Source organism: Dipodomys spectabilis, unplaced genomic scaffold (assembly GCF_019054845.1).
Source record: "Dipodomys spectabilis isolate Male_0828 unplaced genomic scaffold, ASM1905484v1 ptg000098l, whole genome shotgun sequence".
NCBI classification, from domain to species: Eukaryota; Metazoa; Chordata; class Mammalia; order Rodentia; family Heteromyidae; genus Dipodomys; species Dipodomys spectabilis.
Genome location: NW_024870775.1, coordinates 7,556,390 through 7,574,994, shown reverse-complemented (window position 1 = coordinate 7,574,994; position 18,605 = coordinate 7,556,390). Strand labels below are relative to the sequence as shown.

Here is an 18,605-nt window from a genome sequence, read left to right as displayed (position 1 = left end):
AGATCCAAGGGAAGACTGAGGAAAAAATTAAATACCTGAAAAATAAAGCAAAAACAAAACCAAAAAAGTGGGGGTTCAAGTTACAAGGCCCTGAGTTCAAATCCCAGTATTGCCAAATAACTAAAAACTTGCTAGATCCATCCAGCACAGGTGGCCTATTGTTGATGCTGGCTCTTGGTGATCATAATATTAATCATGAATTAGTCACCTGCTAGCAGACCTTCTTCCACCCAGAGGGAGGGGCACCAGCTAGCCTTCTGGGTGAAAGAAGCCTTCAACAAATACCAGCCCAGTCCATGAAGCCACAGGGAACAGTGAAAGGGCGGATTTCAGAAACCACACATTGATGAGACGTGGAGACTGGTGATTTGTGGTGAGGGAGCTGACGGAGGAAAAACACTGGAGTAAATGTGTCTCAGCTTTGTGCTGTCTGGGAGGAAGCAACTCTATCAGTTTCCATTTCCTCCCTTTTATTGATGGTACTGAGGCTGAACTCAGGGCCTTGTTCTTGCTAGGCTGGTACTCTACCACTTGAGCCATGCCTCAGCACAATTTGCTTTTCCATTTTTTTTTTTCAGATGGGATCTTTTTTTTCCCTGTCATTAGCGTGTGAACTCAGGGCCTCACATTCTTCCTTAGCTTTTTTTGTTGGTGGTGGTGGTGGTTGGTTCTCTACCATTTGAGCCACACCTCCACTTCTAACTTTTTGCTGGTTCACTGAAGGTGAGAGTCTCTCATATTTGTCTGCCCAGATTGGCTTTGAACTGCAGTCCTTACTAGCTAGGATTACAGGTATGAGCCATCCCCATCTAGCTCAGCTAGGATCTTATACGAACTTTACACCAACAGCCTCAGATCATGATTGTCCTACCTCTGCCTCCCAAGTAGCTTGGATTTCAGGCGTGAGTCACCATGCCTGACTCCCTTAATCAGCCACAGCACTCTGATTCCAGTCTGCCTCTCCCTGTCCCAGACTTCATAAGCTATGCTAGGGCTTAGGAAGCACTTTTGTGTCTAGGCAACATAGGTTTGTGCACTTCTTTTCCGCCTTCCTTCCTCAAATCCTTTCCCTTAGGGAGGCCAGGACCTGACACCTGCTTCCTCCTCCCTCCCCCGACCCCAATTATTTTTACAGACTAGGCCTGAAAGTCATTCAGAAGAATGTGTGAAAGTTCCTGCAGCTCTGCTTATGGGGCTGGTGGGAACTCTACAATAAAGTGAGGGTCAGAGGCCAGGCCGGGTGAGTCAGTATGGCTGGGGTGGGCTGCAGGAGGCTCAGCTCTGGGGAGGGGGCCCCTTGGGGTGGGAGGCTACAGGGATAGGGATATTGGAGACAAGGCAGTCTAGCCACCTTGCTGACAGGCTAATTTCCTCCCTCAGAAACATCACGGTATGGCTAGGCACCCAGCGGCTCATGCCTGTAACCCAAGCTACTCAGGAGACTGAGATCTGAGGATCTCAGATAAAGAATGAGTCAGTCCCAAGAACAAATGAGCCTCCTCTATGAGCACTTGAGGTGCTGTGTAGCAAGAAACTGGGACTGCCAGCATCTGTGGAGAGAGACTGCACCTGCAGAGCCAATGCAACCACAATGTGGTCTGAGGTCAATTCTGAGGCAGGTACACCACAGCTCAATGCCTTTTGCCCCCTCCTAACACTGTGGTGTCACTTATCATCCAGGTCAAACCATTCCTAACGTGGCTCAACAAGAGGAGAGATGAAGGCCAAGGAGGAGGAGCTGAGGAATGCCATGGCCAAGACCCAGGAACTGATAAACAAGGTGAAAGATTTGGAGAAGACAGCAATGCTGCACCAGGAGAAGGCTCTCATCATCTAACTGCAGGACGTATATGGGGGCCCGAGGAGAAGGGTAGGGGCTAGGGTGGCCTTGGGAGCAACTGAGGCCTCTGGGCTGCTTCAGTTGGAACCGGAGGGGGAGAGAAAGTAGCCTCTTGAGTCACAGCTTCACTTCTGGCTTTTTGCTGGTTCATGGAAGATAAGAGTCTCCCAGACTTTCTTGCCCAGGCTGGTTTTGAACTGCGATCCTCCTGAGTGGCTAGGATTCCATGCATCACCACTGGTGCCTGGCTTATCTTCTGCCTTTGACTAAGGCTCTTCCTCACAACAGGAACAGAGAACTTGAGGGACACAGAGGAGCGGCTGACACAGATGATGCAATCCAAGATGGATCTGGAGAGCCAGATCTCCGGCATGTGGGAGTGGCTGGAGGAGGAGGAAGGCACGGTGGCCAGACACAAACTGGAAGGGGAGCTGAGCCATCTGAAGTGGACCTGGAGGGCCTGGAGACCATGCTGGCCAAGACGGAGAAGATGAAGCAGGTACACAGCCTGCTCACCAGCAGGACCATGCCATGATCCCCTCAGTGTACCCAGTGGCCAGCCATGGAGGATGTCTGAGCTCCCATCAACCCAACCCAAGTTCATATAGCACCTCAGCTTCCCCAGACACATTCTGAATGCTCAGTGGTCACTTCTGTTAAGTGCTTCTGTATTGGACTGTACAGAGAATGTGCCCATCATTGTTCTACAGGACTGGGGCTGGGCATGGTGGCGGTTGCCTATAATCCCAGCCACCCAGGAGGTAGAAATAGGAAGATCGAGATCTAAGGAGACCCTGTCTGACAAGCAAACTAAAAGGACTGGGTACATGGCTGAGTAGTAGAGCACTTGCCTAGCAAGTATAAGGCTGTGAGTTCAAACCTCATTACCACCCAAAAAAGAATTTAAAAAAATCACATAATATGAAGTTCTTTGGGACCAAGGGAACTGGAGATATTCTCATCCCAAAGAGAGGAGTCTCCTTCGGAGCCAATGGATTTTTTTTTTGGGGGGGGGCTAATCGGTTGTGGGGCTTGAACCCTGGGTCTGGGTGCTGTCTCTGAGCTCTTCAGCTCAAGGTGAGCACTCTACCTGTTGAGCCACAGCACGATTTCCGGTTTTCTGGTGGTTAATTGGAGATAAGAGTCTCATGGGCTTTCCTGCTGAGGCAGACTTTAAACAACAGTCCTCAGCTCTCAGCCTCCTGAGTAGCTGGGATTATAGGCAGGAGCCACCCGTGTCAGGTGGATTTCTTTTCTTTTTTCCAATTTTTTTATTGTGATTAAGTGGTTAAATAATTTCCCAAATTTCACACTATTGTGGGATGGTGATGCTTAGTTAAAGTCACAAACACATCCTAACTTTCATGGAGGAAAATATCATGGTCTATAACATTTATGAGTTCTATGAACTTTGCAATAGTTATTTCTTCCACATTGGGTGATCTGTACATTTCTTTTGTTTTGCATAGCATCAGCTGTTCCCTCTTTCCCACTTGTTCCCTCCTATCGCTGCCATTGAGTTGCTTAGTTCATTTTGGTCAATGTCCAGTGCAGCTGATGGGTCCTGCTGTTTTATGTTTTTCCCTGATTCCCTCTAGTTCTGTGTCGTCCTCCTGGTTTCCCTCCGGTATGCACATATATACCATACATGTGATCAGCAGCATGCGGTTATTTAGTAGTGATTCAACCAGATGAGTGGAAGTCCTTTGTGTCTTAATTCCTGTTAATTTTGTTGGACCACCTAACATTTTGGATTTAACATCCACTTATCAGGGAGACCATGTGCCTTTTGTCTCTTTGCTCTTGGCTTACCTTACTCAACATAATTTCTTCTAGCTCCATCCATTTCGCTGCAAATGCAATTATTTTGTCCTTTCTAAGGATAGATACCACAATTTTTGGATCCATTCATCTGTGATGGGACTTCTGGGTTGTTTCCATATCCTGTCTATTGTGAACAGTGCTGCAATAAATATGGAGGTGCATGTGTCCTTGTATACTGGTTCCTGTTGTTCAGGATAGATGCCTGGAAGTGGTATGACTAGGTCATAAGGGAGGTCAATCTTTAGCTTTCTGAGGACCCTCCAGACTGCTTTCCAAAGTGGTTGTATAAGTGTACATTCCCACCAGCAGTGTAATAGGGTTCCTCTTTCTCCGCATCCCTCTAGCATTTGTCCTTGGCTGACTTTAAGACGTAGGCCATTCTGACTGGGGTAAGGTGTTATCTCAGAGTTGTCTTTATTTGCATTTCCTTCACAACCAGGGATGGTGAACATTTCCTCATGTGTTTCTTTGCCATTTTTATCTCTTCTTCTGAGAAGTCTCTCTTAATTCCCTTGCCCATTTAGTAGTTGGTTTGTTAGGTTTGGGAGAGATTAGTTTCTTGAGTTCCCTGTATATACTGGATATCAACCCCTTGTCTGATGTACTGCTGCTAAATGTTTTTCCCCAGTTAGTTGGTTGTCTTTCTAGCTTGGTTGCTATAGCTTTAGCTGTGCAGAGACTTTTTATTTTAAGGTAGTCCCATTTGTCAAGTCTCTTTTCAATTTGTTGTAACCATGGGACTCTGTGCAGGAAGTTCCTGCCTGTGCCTATAAATTCAAGTGTCTCTCCTACTCTGTCCTGCAGTAGTTTCAGAGATTCAGGTTTGATGTTAAGGTCTTTAATCCATGTTGAGTTGATGTTGGTGCATAGTGATAGGCTGGGGTCCACTTTTAGTTTTCTGCATGTGGCCGCACAGTTTTCCCAGCACCAGTGGTTGAAGAGGCTGTGTTTCTTCCACTGTATGTCTTTGGCTCCTTTGTCAAATATCAGCTGACTGTAGGTGTGTGGTTTTATTTATGGGTCTTCTATTCTATTCCATTGCTCTTCGGGTCTTTTTTTGTGCCAGTACCATGCTGTCTTTGTTATTATGGCTCTATAGTAGAGTTTGAAGTTTGGCATCGAGATCCCTCCTATGTTGTCTTTTTTGCCTAGAGTTGTTTCATATGAATTTTTGGACTGTTTTCTGTATTTCAGAAATGTACGTCATTGGGATTTTAATAGGAATTGCATTGAATTTGTATATTAATTTAGGCAGTATTGCCATTTTCACTATAGTAAGTCTGCCTATCCAAGAGCATGGAAGGTCTTTCCATTTCCTAGTGTCTTCTGTAATTTCTTTCTTTAAGTTTCTATAGATTTTGTTAAATAGTTCTTTACATCCTAAATATTTTATTTTTTAGGGGGGTTATTGTGAATGGAGTTGCTTCTTTTATTTCCCTTTCTGCTTGAACATTGTCATTGTACAGGAAGGCAACTGATTTTTGTGGGTTGATTTTGTATCCTGCTACTTTGCCGAAGTGATTTATAACTTTTAAGAGTTTGGGGATGGAGTTTTGGGGATCATGAAGGTATAGTATCATGTCATCTGCAAAAAGGGATAGTTTAACTTTTTCTTTCCCTATGCGGATCCATTTAATGTTTTTTTCTTGCATTATTGCCCTGGCTAAGGGTTCCAGGACTATATTGAAGAGGAGTGGAGACAGTGGGCATCCTTGCCTTGTTCCTGATTTTGGGAGAATTGGTTGAAGTTTTTCCCCATTAAGTATAATATTGGCTATTGGTCTGTCATATATGGCTTTTATTGTTTTAAGGAATGTTCCTTCTATTCCTATTTTCTCCAGAGCTTTAAACATGAATGAATGTTGTATTTTATCAAAAGCCTTTTCTGAATCTGTGGAGATAATCATGTGGTTCTTGACCTTGGATCTGTTGATGAGTTGGATTACATTTATTGATTTATGTATGTTAAACCATCCCTGCATCTCTGGGATGAAGCCTACCTGGTTGTAGTGTATGAATTTTTTTGTGTGTTTCTGGATTCTGTTAGCTAGAATTTTGGTAAGGATCTTTGCATCTGTGTTCATCAAGGAGATTGGGGTGTAATTCTCTTTTTTAGTTGGGTCTTTGCCTGGTTTGGGGATGAGTGTGATATTGGCATTGTAGAATGAGTTTGGGATAGTGCCCTCCTTCTCTGCTTCTCTGAAGAGCTTGAGGAGTATGGGTGTTAGTTCTTTAAAGGTCTTATAGAATTCTGTTGTGAATCCATCTGGTCCTGGGCTTTTCCTTGTTGGAAGACTTCTGATTGCTTCCTAGATCTCGTTGTAAGATATTGGCTTATTCTATTGATTTACTTCTTCTTTGCTCAGTTTGGGCAACTTGTATTTCTCTAAAAATGCATCCATTTCTGCCAGGTTTTCTTTCTTTAGAGAGTATAACTTTTGAAAATAGTCCTTTATAATTGTTTGGATATCTTGGGTACTTGTTGTGATTCTTCCTGTGGCATCCCTGATCTTGTTAATATGGGTTTCCTCTCTTGTTAATTAATCTTGCCAAAGGTCTATTAATTTTATTTATTTTTTTCAAAGAACCAGCTTTTTGTTTTATTAATTTTATTTATAATTTTCTTATTCTCTATCTCATTAATTTCTGCTCTTAATTTGATTATCTGGCTATGTCTAGTAACTTTAGGTTCCATTTTTTCATGTTTTTTTTTTTAGCTGTTTTAATTGCAACATGAGATTATTTACTTGGTCTGTCTCTATTTTCTTGATGTGGGCACTGAGGGTAATAAATTTGCCCCTCAGGACTACTTTTGCTGTGTCCCACAAGTTTCTCTGTGATGTGTCTTCATTTTCATTGAATTGTAGGAACTTTTTAATTTCTTCTCTAATTTCTTCTGTTACCCAGGTGTTGCTTAGAAGTGTGTTGTTCAATTGCCATGTATTTGAGTAATTTCTGAGGTATGCTTTGTTATTGAGAACTAGCTTGATTCCACTGTGTTCAGATAGGATCCAGGGGATTATATCAATCCCCTTGTATTTGCTTAAGTTCCTTGCATGAACTATGATATGGTCTATTTTGGAGAAAGTTCCATGAGCTGCTGAGAAGAATGAGTACTGTGTTGTTTTAGGGTGAAATACTCGGTAGATGTCAGTTAATTCCACTTGAAGTATGGCCTCAATTTGGTAGCTTCTTTGCCAGTCCTCTGGTTGGTAGACCTGTGAGAGTGGAGTGTCAAAGTCTCCTAGTATTACAGTATTGGGATCTATTTTATTCTGTAAGTTTGAGAGTATTTTCTTGACATATTTGAGTGCTCCAATGTTTGAGGCGTATAAGTTGATGATGGTAATATCCTCCTCTTGGATTGTTCCCTGTATTAATATGTAGTGTCCTTCCTTGTCTTTTTGTATTGATTTTAATGAAAAGTTTATTTTGTCAGATATCAGGATAGCTACTCCTACTTTCTTACTGGGAGCATTTGACTGGTAGATCCTTTTCCAACCCTTCACTCTGAGTTTGTTTGTGTGTTTGGCTGAGAGGTGGGTCTCCTGAAGGCAACAGATGGATGATCTGATCCAATCTGCAGTTCTTTTTCTTTTGATTGGTGAATTAAGACCATTAATATTTAGGGATAGTATGGAGAGATGCATGTGGTCCCTGTTATTCCCTGTTTTCCTGTTTTTCTTCTTTCCTTTCCTCCTGTGGTTACTAAGTTAGACTTCTATTAATACTTGTCTGATGCGGGTCCCTGTTCCTGGTTTCTTTCTTCAGGTTGTGTTCCCCCCTTAATATTCTTTGTAATGCTGCCTTATTATTTATGAATTCACTTAGTTTTTCTTTACTATTAAAAATTTTCAGTTCTCCATTGAATGTGAATGCTAGTTTTGTTGGGTATAACAGTCTGAGTTGGCAGTTATTGGTTCTCAGGGCTTGGATGGTACTTTCCCAGGCCTTTCTTGCATTCAATGTCTGTGTGGAAAGATCTGCAGTGATTCTAAGTTTTTCCCTGTTGTACTATAGCTCTTTCTTTGTTTTTGCTGCATGCAAGATTGTTTCCTTGTAGGGGTGGGGATGGGGGGGTGGGAGATGGGAAGGGATGAGAAGGGGAAACAAAGGAGGAGGCAACAATGCTTGATAAGAAATGTACTCATTATCTTGCCTACGTAATTGTAACCCCTCTATATGGTATTTTCACACACACACAAAAAGATTGTTTCCTTATTATTCAGATCTATCATTTTTACTATAATGTGTCTAGAAGTGTTTCTCCTGGGATCCTCCTTGTTAGGTGTTCTATATGCTTCTATTATGTAGATAAGATGATCTTTTTTGAGATGGGGGAAGTTTTCACTGATAATCTTGTTGAATAGGTGTTTCATTCCCTTGCTTTGATATTCCTTATCTTCGTCCACTCCAATTATAGGAAGGTTAAATTTCTTGGCACTATCCACTTGCTCTTGGATTTCCCTTTGGCATAATTTAAGTGATTTTTCCACATCTGTGACTTTTTGGTCCAGTTAGTGTATTCTGTCTTCTGTATCTGACACTCTATGTTCCATTTCGTTCACTCTGTTAACTGTGGCTTCCATTGTGGTTTGCATGGAGGAAATGGACTCATTTATTGATTCAATGTTGGGTCTAAAAGTAATAATCTCACCTCTTAGTGAGGTATGTACTACCTCTATTTTTGTACTAATCTCATCTCTTAGTGAGGTGTGTACTGCCTCTATTTTTGTACTAATCTCATCTCTTAGTTAGGTGTGTACTGCCTGTATTTTTCATGCACCTCCTGTTTGAGATCCTGCATCTCTTTTGATATTTTGTCCCTGTGTTCTCTAAATTTCTGGTCTATTTCTCACTTTAGTTCTTGAGTCATTGCCTCCAACATCTCTTGGATGTAGCTTTTGTCTTCCATTCCTGCTTTGCTCCCACTGGGGCTCTCCCCTGGGTGGCTGCTGGCTTTTGGGAGTAGCTTGCTCTCCTGGGTGTTGATAAACCTTGTAATTTTTCTCTGTGATTTTCGCATGGGGACTCAGGGATTATTGGAGACTAATCTGAAATTTTGTTTTGGTCAATAGGTTTCTGTCTTTGCTTTGTTGCTGTTTCTGGGCTGGCAGAGAGAGTCTGTACCTGGTCTAGGTTCTGTTGGGGGTCGACCTCCAGCTGCTGGTCTGACCCACATAGCGCTCTCTGCTCTCTGCTGTAGATCACTGGCAGTTCCTGCCTTTAGAAGGGTTGAGTGGTCTAGACTGTACCTGTTTATTCCTACAGGTGCTCTTGGCGAGATCGAATGTGTTGGATGTACTCTCCCAGTTGCTGGAGTCTGCTATGGGCTCCTGATGTTTTGGTTTTTTTTGTTTGTTTGTTTGTTTTCCCCAGTTGTGGGCCTGAACTCTGGACCTGGGCGCTGTCCCTCAGTTCTTCAGCTCAAGGCTGGCACCCTACCATTTGAGCCACAGCACTACTTCTGGCCCTTTCTGCTTATGTGGTGCTGAGGAATCAGATCCAGGGCCTCATGCACACAAGGTAAGCACTCTACCACTGATCACCTTATCAGCCTGAGCTCCTGACTATTCTCAGGTGCTAGCAGCCTGAGTTGTCCAATTCCTGGCCTGGAATATATGGGTCGGGTTCTGGTGGGGTTTGAGCTGGTTCTCTTGCCCTGGACACCCAGGTCTTTTGCTGTCACAGGCGTGATTCCCAGGGGGTGCAGTTCCCTGTTTCTCCCCCTCTGCTGAGGCGTATGCTCAGTTTCTGACTTCAATCTGGAGGAGGTGGTTGTGTTAGACACCTGATCTGCAGGCCTGGCCCTGGCTCCCGGTCCCCAGCCTGGGGCACACCAGTTGGACCTGTGCTGCTGTGTATCCTGCCTGGGTCACAGAGCCTGGAGTACACAGTTCAAGTTTCTTCCACTGTTGGCTGTTGTGACCCAGGGGTGCTGTTGGGTGTTTAAGCTCCCTTCTAGGTGTGCTCTTGCTCTAGCCTGACCGGCTGGATGTGCTCCACAGGCTGGTGGAGCTCTGGAACAGTTCCCAGTTTTGGTGGGTCCCGTAGTCCAGGTGTTGGGGTAGGGGTCTGGGCCAAGGTCTGGGGGTTCCCACCAGCTCTGGTCTCCCTTGAGGGATACACTGTCCCCTTAGGGGTACTCACCCTGGAGCTAGTTGTTGTTTCTGTGTGATGGAGGTCGCTGGTTGCTGCTGCAATCAGAGTTCAATTGAGATAGTTGTGAGCTGGGCCTGGAGGTGGTGGCTCTGTGTTTCGCCTCTGTCTCTGCCTCTGTAGATGCTGTTAGGATGGGCCTCTGGCTGAGGGGTGGGGGAGGGGTCTCCGTGCAGGTTCTGAGCACTGGGGTTTGTCTCTGTTTGCGCTCTCTGGATCAGCACCAGTACCTTGCAAGTCTTCTGCCCTGGTATTCTATGGGCAACCCATATAGTTCTGGGGTTTCCGCCTTGGGGCCAAGTGGATTTGGAGGGATGGAGCCCCTCTGCTCAGAGAGTGAGGGGTGGGGTTGGGATCTTTGTACAGGCTCCTGGCTCAGAGGTTTCTCTGTTCATTGCGATCAGTGGGTCTGACACTGGTACCTCATGCGTCTTCTGCCCAGGTGATCTGCAGACGACCCCTTGTGTCTCTGGGGACTCCAGCAGCCCCTGCTGGGCTGGGCTGGGCTGGCTGTGGCTTGGTGCATTGCCAGTAAAGGTTGGGGGAGGGGTCTTCGCGCTTCTCTGTTCTGAAATTCTTCCTTTTCTTTTTTTTGTTTTTTTCCGCTTCCTGTTTTTCTCAGGGTGTTCGTCTTTTTGCTGTTGTCGGTCTCTTGGGGAAATTAAGCGTTGGAACTCGAACTCTCTTTTTGGTTGGAGAGAGCTGTGGCGTTTCCCTACTGTCCCTTCGCCATCTTTGTCCCCCCTTCGGATTTTTTTTTTCTTAAATAAGCATTTGCTGCACCCCCTCTAGCAGGTTCCTCAGGAGCCCTGACTCTTGATGCCATGAGGTTGGCGGTCTTGCTGGACAAGGCCCAGAATGTGCATCTCTAGGGCACTGCCACACAAGTTCAATGTCCATTGTCTGAGGCTTTGAGCCACCAAGACCTGAGTGGCCACTCCTGCCCACCCCCAGTCCTCTGCCTCAGGCTCCTGGGTGAGTATATCCCCCTGCAAAGACTGCTTCTCACCTTAAGGCTCCATCACTATTTCCACCTCAGGCCCTGGGCCACAGGATATACACCTTCTTGGGGTACCTGTCCCTTCACAAGGACGAGATCACCAAGGTGAAGAAAGAGAAGAGGGCCTTGGAGGAGCTGCACCAGGTAGGGTCCCCCCTGGTAGAGAGGGGGAAAGCAGCACAACACATCCTGGTTTAACTGGTGACACACACCTGTAATCGCAGCTACTCAGGAGATGGAGATAAGCACCAACTAACACTTCACACACCACCCCTCCCAGCCTGCTGAGGCAGAGCCAGCACTGCACAGGTAGGGAGTCTTGAGTGGACAGAGGCCCAGGTGTTGGCTGTTTCTGGAACCATCGCCTTTGGTCTATGGCTCCCAAACAAACCTTGAGTCAGAGACCGTACACCACAGCTTCTGAGGCTCTGTCAGGCCACCCACACATGGCAAGCACAGCTGTGGCCCACGCATCACTTTGCCCTTTGCACAGCAGATCATGATTGCTAAACTCAGGGCCAATGGCACTGAGTGGAGCTGACTGAGTACACACATTTTCTGTGCAGTGGATTGGCAGCCTTCTTGTGCTTTGCGACACCTAACCAGCTTGGGACTATTTTAAATGGGGAAAACACCATCAAGAAGTATAGAAAGGCCGGGCGCCGGTGGCTCACACCTGTAATCCTAGTTAAGAGGTTGAGATCTGAGGATCATGGTTCAAAGCCAGCCCAGGTAGGAAACTCCATGAGACTCTTTTTTTTTTTTGGGTCTGGTCGTGGGGCCTGAACTCCGGGCTTGGGCACTGTCCCTCAGCTCTTCAGCTCAAGGCTAGTTCTCTACCACTTGAGCCACAGCACCACTTCCATCCATGAGACTCTTATCTTGAATAAACCACTAGAAAACTGGAAGTGGTGCTGTGGCTCAAGCAGTAGAGTGCTTGCCTTGAGCTGAAGAGTGCATGGACAGTGCCCAAGCCCAGAGTTCAAGCCCCACAACCGAAAAAAGTATAGAAGGGCAACATCATGGCACAAAATGGCATTAAATGACACCAGTTGGTTCACAGAATTGGAGCCGAAACGAGGGCCAGGCACTACCTTGCTCAGCCTCAGCGGGAAATGTGTCCATCTTGGTCTCAAGCTGTGCACACATCCACAAACAACTCCCAGAAGCACACCACAGGCTTCGATTTGGAGGAAAAACAAGCACTGGGGACTGACTGTATTTGAGAATGCCTTTTATATTTTGAAGTCGAAATTCTAAGGGATACAATGCATGATGTAAAAAAATTTACCAGTGTAGACAGGAGTGGTGGTGTGCACCTGTAATCCCAGTACTTAGGAGGTGGAAGAAGAAAAGATGATGGTCCAAAGCCAACCTGAGCAGTAGTGTTAGACCCTACCTGACAAATAACCAAAGTGTGGCTCAAGTGGTAAAGGACTTGCCTAACAAGCATGAAGCCCTGGGTTTCAAATCCCAGTAGTGTCAAAAAATATGGGGCTGGGAAGGTGGCTCAGTGGTAGAGTGCTTGCCTTGCATGCCTGAGGCCCTGGGTTCGATTCCTCAGCACCACATAAGCAAAAAGAAAAAAGCCAGAAGTGGCGCTGTGGCTCAAGCGGTAGAGCACTAGCCTTGAGCTGAAGAGCTGAGGGACAGCGCCCAGGCCCAGAGTTCAGGCCCCATGACCGGACCCAAAAAAAAAAAAAAAAAAGGAAAAGAAAATCCAGGTGGAGAAGGCTCACCTGAACGCCAAGGGCGACTTGAGGATGACCATCAACCTCAACGACCTGGGGCATTCCAAGACAGACCTCAAGGAGGTGGTATAAAAAAAAAAGTATGTCTGCCTGAGTTAGGGCCCGTGATACACGCCTGTAATGCCAGCTACTCAGGAGGCTGAGATCTGAGGACTGAAGTTTGAATTCTTATCTCTGATGAAACGCCCCCAAAGGTGCAAGTAGTGTAGCTCAAGTGGAAAAGCAAGTCTTGAGCAAAAGAAACTCAGAGATACCACCCAGGTATACAATATAAACCCCAGGACCAGTGCAAAACTAAGTAAATCATAATACCATAATAAGCAAAATAGATGTGGTGGCTGGGAATATGGCTTAGTGGTAGAGTGCTTGCCTAGCATGCATGAAGCCCTGGGTTCAATTCCTTAGTACCATATAAACAGAAAAAGCCGGAAGTGGTGCTTAGGTGGTAGAGTGCTAGCCTTGGGCGGAAGAAGCTCAGGGATAGTGCCCAGGCCCTGAGTTCAAGCCCCAGGACTGGCAAAAAAAAAAAAATAGATGTGGTACAAGTGGTTGAGGACTTACCTAACAGACATAGGCCTTGAGCTCAAATCCTAGAACCACAAAAGAAATAGAGAGAAAAGGGAAGGGAAGAGGGAAGGGAGGTTGGGAAGGAAAGAGGAAAGGAGGGAAGGGGGGGGGCTGGGAAGGTGGCTCAGTGGTAGAGCGCTTGCCTTGCATGCATGAGGCCCTGGGTTCCATTCCTCAGCACCACATAAGCAAAAACAAAAAAGCCGGAAGTGGCACTGTGGCTCAAGTGGTAGAGCGCTAGCCTTGAGCTGAAGAGCTGAGGGACAGCGCCCAGGCCCAGAGTTCGGATCCCACAACTGGACCAAAAAAAAAAAAAAAAGGAAGGAAGGAAGGAAGGGAGGGAGGGAGGCAAGGAGGGAGGGAGGGAGGGGAGGGGAGGGGACCTGAGTCATTTACAGGTGTCTGGCTGCCTGCTCCATGGCTCTCCAGCTTGGTGGCTCTGCCTCTGGTCTTTTCCTGAGAAGACAACCCTTCTCTTTGCAGGAGGGACATGGAAATCAATTCTTTCACCTTGAAATACAAGGATGAGCAGTTTCTGAATTCCACCCTGCAGTGGAAGTTAAAGAAACACCAAGTACATCCTGGACCCAAAAGTCTGAGCCTCCCCTTTGAAACACACTGTCACTCATCCGCCCCCCCCCATTTTAAAGGAGGGGCTGAGACCTTATGATGATTATGAGGCACTCCACGATCTAACCTCTGCTCTCTGCTGGATTTCATCATCCACCATCCTCCACCCTATGCCCGGCTCCCTTCTACCGCAGGGTCTTTGCACGTGCCTTGTGTCTCTGTGCTTTTAACACTGGACACCATATACTCCCTTCCCTATGTCTTACTCAAGACTGGATGTGTGCCCTTACCTGTCTCTGTGTGTGCCAGGCCCAAATCAAAGAGCTAGAGGAAGATCTAGAGAGGCCCAGGAGAGCCAAGGTAAAGGAAATATTTTTACTCCTTCTTGAGTCAAAGGACCCCAATCAATGCTGAGCTCACAGCTAACAGCGGCAGAAACACGCACTGCAGAAGTGAGCGGACAGAGAGCCCTTTGCCGGGTGCTGCACCACAGGGCCCCTGAGCCATGATGAGATGCAAAGATACTTCCTGTGGCCAAATCCCGAGGACGGGTGCTGCCAGGGGCCAAGAGAGAAGAAACACTTGGCCTCAATGATGAACGAATAATGTAGGAGAGGGCGCCGATGGCTCATGCCTGTAATCCCAGCTGCTCAGGAGGCTGAGAGCTGAGGATTGTAGTTCAGAGCCAACCCAGGCAGGAAAAGTCCATGAGACTCTTATCTTTAATAAACCAACCTGAAAAACGGAAGTGGTGTTGTGGCTCAAAGTGGTAGAGCACTCGCCTTGAGCAGAGAGCTCAGGGACAGCACCCAGGCTGAGTTCAAACCCCATGTATGACAGAAAGAGAGAGAGAGAGAGAGAGAGAGGAGGAGCACTGACTCAAGTGGTAGACTGATGGCCTTGAGCAGGGACATGGCCCAGGCCCTGAGTTCAAGCTCCAGTACTGCTGCAAAAATTAATTAATTTTTTAAAAAGTGCAGACAAGGCCTGAAAGCTGGTGGAAGGTGAGTCACAGACACCTCACTGGATGGGGTTCAGGCCCGCCCCCACCCAGTATGAGTACAGGGGTACAGGGACCCCAAGTACGGTGATGGCTGAAGAAAAGGAGCCTTGGGTAGCTCGGATCAGCATCTGCAAATCCCCCAGGTGGAGAAGCAGTGCAGCCACCTGTCCAGGGACCTGGAGGACCTGAATGACAGGCTGGAGGATGTGGCAGGACCTCGTCAGCCTGCCGCTATCACGGGGGACTGGAGGGGCTCGGGCCCCCAGCCCTGAGAATACCCAGCAGAGAGCTGTGGTTTCCCGACCAGCCAGCAGAACTCCATTTTGAATAAAGGCTGGAGGAGAGGGACCTCCCCCCCCCCACTTCCTGCCCAGCGCCCCTGTACAGCCTATGCGTGGAGGCAAAGACTGTGGATAGAGGGCAGTTGGCTTAAATACAGTTCGGGGGGGGGGGGGGGGGAGTATGTGCTGGACCTGGGGCTTGAACTCAAGGCCTAGGCACTGTCCCTGAGCTTTTTTGCTCAAGGCTAGCACTCTACCACTTAAGCCACAGCGCCCCTTCTGGCTTTTTGGTGGTTCACTGAGGTAGGCGTTTCCTGAGCTGTCCTGCCTGTGATCCCCAGATCTCAGCCTCCTGAGTAGCTAGGATTATAGGCGTGAGCGACTGGCATGGGAACTCCATGGGGTTTATAGGAATCTTGCAGGGGTGGAAAACCTCAGGCATGGCAGGAAGCAGGGCCAAGGCATGAGAGCTGGAGCTGGGAGGGCCTCGGAGAGGAAGAACACACAGGCAAGGACAGTTGGCACCTGGAAGGGCTGGAGCAGGCTCTGGTGGAGACCTGAGCTTCCCAAATTCTGGGGCTAGGTGAGAACTATACATTTGTGCTCAGCACCCGGGGCAGTCCAGGCCCCGTTCAAGGGGCTGCTGCTGCCCACAATCAGGGTGGCAGAAAGCCTGGAAGTGGACCTCTCCTGGTTAGGGCCCTCTTGAAATCGAGGTGTGGGTGGTCTTAGTACCTTCTGGAAGCTGGAGATGGTGGGGTTGACCCAGATCCCCCTCCTAAAAATTCTCTCCTTCACCTGGCCTCCCTTGGGTCTTCGAGTTCATTTTCCATTTTGTTTTAGTTTTCTTTTTTCTTTCTTTCTTTCCTGCCGTCTTTCTTCCTCCCTTCCTTGCGTCTTTCTCCTTCCTTTCTTCTTTCTTTTTCTTCCTTCCTTTCTACACTGGGAATTGAACTCAGAGCCTCTCCCAAGCACTCTGTCACCACTCAGCCTTTTTTTTTGCTTTGATTTTCAAGCAAATCTTGCCTTTTTGCCCAGGGCTGGCTCACCATGGACTGTGATCCTCCTACTTTTGTCTGTCTTGCAGTCGGAATTACAAACATGACCCACTGTACCTGGCTTATGGACTGAGATGACAGTAACTTTTTTGCTTGGACTGGCCTTAGACTACTATGCTCCCAATCTTTACCTTTGGGAGGCCAATCTTTACCTGCTGGAATTACAGGTGTGAACCACCACACCTGGCTCCCAGTATGACACCTTCACTGCCTTTACCAAGCCCCTGTCACATACATTTGCATTCATAGGTGACCAAAGTTGGGATTTGAATGTGTTGTGGGGTTGGAGGTGGGGTGCAGTTCAATACACAACACACGTCGTACACATGGCCTGCGAAGAGGCTAAGGACTGGCAATTCCACTAGGACATTCCTCTGCAGGGTGCAGAATACTGTCAGGACCACAGGAAGACAGATGAGCTGTAGCCACCCGCAGGAGGGCAGTGCCAACCTCATCTGCTCTCTCCTCCCCTTCTTCCCCTCCCCCCCTCCTCCCCTTCCTCCTCTGCAGATCAAGCAGAACCACAAGTGGGAGGTAGAGCTGCTGACGCTGTGAACTGGAGGAGGCTGCCCTGCAGAGCCAGGCCACGGCCTCCGTGCTGTGCAGGAAACACACGGACCCCGTGGCAGAGCTGATGGAGCAGGTGGAGAGCCTGCAGAGCATCAAGTTCAAGCTGGAGAAGGACTAGCAAGTCATGAAAGCTGAGATCGACGACCTCAATGCCAGAATGGAGGCTGCGCAGAAGTCCGAGGTGAGGGGGCCCCTCCCAGAGCCCGGGGGGTTCCAGCACCAGCCCTCGCACCAGGCCACGTTCCAGACCATGGAGGAGACTGGGACAAACCTGTCCCAGGTCCTCACTGTCCTTGGGGTTCCTCATCTGGAAAATGGAGGGGAAAACAGTAGCACCCACTGCAGAATTATTGTAAGTCTCCTATTGTCCCTGACCCAGAAGAAATGCCCATTGAGCTGGGTTCCTTCTTCCTGGACAGGTAAACACGTCTGGAAGCTGGAAGAAAGCCTAGCAGAAGCTAATGCCAAGGTGGTCGAGCTGGAGCAAAAACCAGGCAATCAACTCCATCAGGACCCGCCTCCTCCAGGGCCCATGTGAGCCTGGGGAGCTGCCAGGAACCTTGGGAGATAGAGGAACTCCTGTCTCCTCCCCAAGCTTTCTGGTCTGGAAAATTCACACCCAGATTCCTGGCCAGAGGATGGCAGACTGTTCTTCATTTGCGTGTTCCTGTCCCTTCTCTCAGTCCTGACAGTCTCCAAACACAGTCTCCAAACTTTTCTTGCGTATGGGTGCTGGTCCTAGGGCTTGACCTCAGGGCCTGGGCACTGTCCCTGAGTTTCTTTGCTCAAGGCTGGTGTTCTACCATTTGAGCCACAACACTACTTCTGGTCCTTTTGGTGGTTCATTGGAACGAAGAGTCTCATGGATTCTCCTTCTAGGTTGGCTCTGGACCCTGATCCTCTCAGATCTCAGCCTTCTGAGTAGCTAGGATTACAGGCATGAGCCAGTGGCACTTGACTCCAAACATTTTAAAACTGTACCCCAGATGAATATAAAATGACCGTTCATCAATAATTCTATTAATTCATAAATGAGATAACATGAAAAGACTTCTGTCTAAGAAGACTGGAAAGGCTGAGCTGTATAGATTCCACCAGAAAAGTTCCACTAAAACAACTTTGCTAAATTACCTGCAAACCTCAGGTGTGTCCTTCAAGGCTCTAATATGGTAGCTTCTGGGTTTTGTTTTGTTTCATCCTATCACAAAGAAAATCCTTTGCCTCTCTGTGACTAAATAGTTTGCCATTGATTGATACGCAAGTTCATGTAGCTTTGCAGGAGTACAGCTCTAGTCAGCAGTAAACAGAAAAGCAGACAGAGCATTAGCTCTTCGCTCACATTAAGTTGCAGGCAACCTGTGGTCTCATTTCTGCATTTGGAGTACTTTCCTTTTCAGTACTGGAATATTGAATGTGGAGCCTAACACTTCATAAGCAGGTACACTACCATTGAGGCCACAGCCTCAGTCCTTTTTTGCTTTAGTTATTTATTTTTGGGGCTAGGATCTCACAGTTTTGCCCACATCTTGGCCTGTGATCCTCCTACTTATATCTCCCAATAGCTGGCATTATAGGAATGAACCATCATGTCTGGCTTATTGACTGAGATGGGGGATGGGGTGGGAAATCTCACTAAATTTTTTTTAGCCTAGGTTGGCCTCAAACTGACATTCTCCCATCTCTACCTGCCCAGTTCCTGAAATGATAGGCATGAGCCACTATACTTGGCCTCGGACTGCTGCTTAAAGTAGGGTTAAGGAAAGTGAGTCTTCGTGCAATGACTCTCTGATGCATGGAATGGGACCCCAGCAGTCATTCACAGATGACAGAGGAGTGGGTTCTGGGAAGCTGATCCAGACAAGGTACAAATGAGACTCTGTGCTTCACTGGTTTCTCCAAGGTCCTGTGAGAATTAGGAGCTGAGGCTTTGCTGTCTGAGGCCACAGAGTCCACGTGAGCTACCCGGACACTGGCAACCCTGG

At 47.4% G+C, this 18,605-nt stretch overlaps 1 pseudogene; it reads left to right on the top strand.

The window, feature by feature from the left end:
• LOC122113674 overlaps positions 1-18,605 on the top strand; it is a 48,039-nt pseudogene that overhangs the window by 23,374 nt on the left and 6,060 nt on the right.